Below are 796 nucleotides of genomic sequence, written 5' to 3' on the forward strand. Positions count from 1 at the left end.
GTTGAGGATTTTTGCATCTATGTTCATCAGTGATATTGGCCTGTAGTTTTCTTTCTTTGTGACATCTTTGTCTGGTTTTGGTATCAGAGTGATGGTGCCTCATAGAATGAGTTTGGGAGTGTTCCTCCCTCTGCTATCTTTGGAAGAGTTTGAGAAGGATAGGTGTTAGCTCTTCTCTAAATGTTTGATAGAATTCGCCTGTGAAGCCATCTGGTCCTGAGCTTTTGCTTGTTGGAAGATTTTTTTAAAAATTTATTTATTTTATTTTTGGCTGTGTTCAGTCTTTATTGCTGCACACGGGCTCTTCTCTGGTTGTGGCAAGGAGGGGGCTACTCTTTGTTGTGATGTGCAGCCTTCTCATTGCAGTGGCTTCTCTTGTTGCAGAGCATGGGCCCTAGATGCACGGGCTTCAGTAGTTGTGGCACACAGGCTCAGTAGTTGTGGATTGCAGGCTCTAGAGTGTAGGCTCAATAGTTGTGGTGCATGGGCCTAGTTGCACCCGGCATGTGTGATCTTCCCGGATCAGGGCTCGATACCGTGTCCCTTGAATTGGCAGGCGGATTCTTAACCACTGTGCCACCAGGGAAGTCCTGTCGGAAGATTTTTAAACACAGTTTCAATTTCACTGCTTGTGATTGGTCTGTTTACATTTTCTATTTCTTTCTGGCTTAGTCTTGGAAGGTTGTGCTTTCCTAAGAATTTGTCCATTTCTTCCAGGTTGTCCATTTTATTGGCATATAGTTACTTGTAGTAATCTCTCACGATCCTTTGTATTTCTGCAGTGTCAGTTGTTACT

Source organism: Physeter macrocephalus, chromosome 9 (assembly GCF_002837175.3).
Source record: "Physeter macrocephalus isolate SW-GA chromosome 9, ASM283717v5, whole genome shotgun sequence".
NCBI classification, from domain to species: Eukaryota; Metazoa; Chordata; class Mammalia; order Artiodactyla; family Physeteridae; genus Physeter; species Physeter macrocephalus.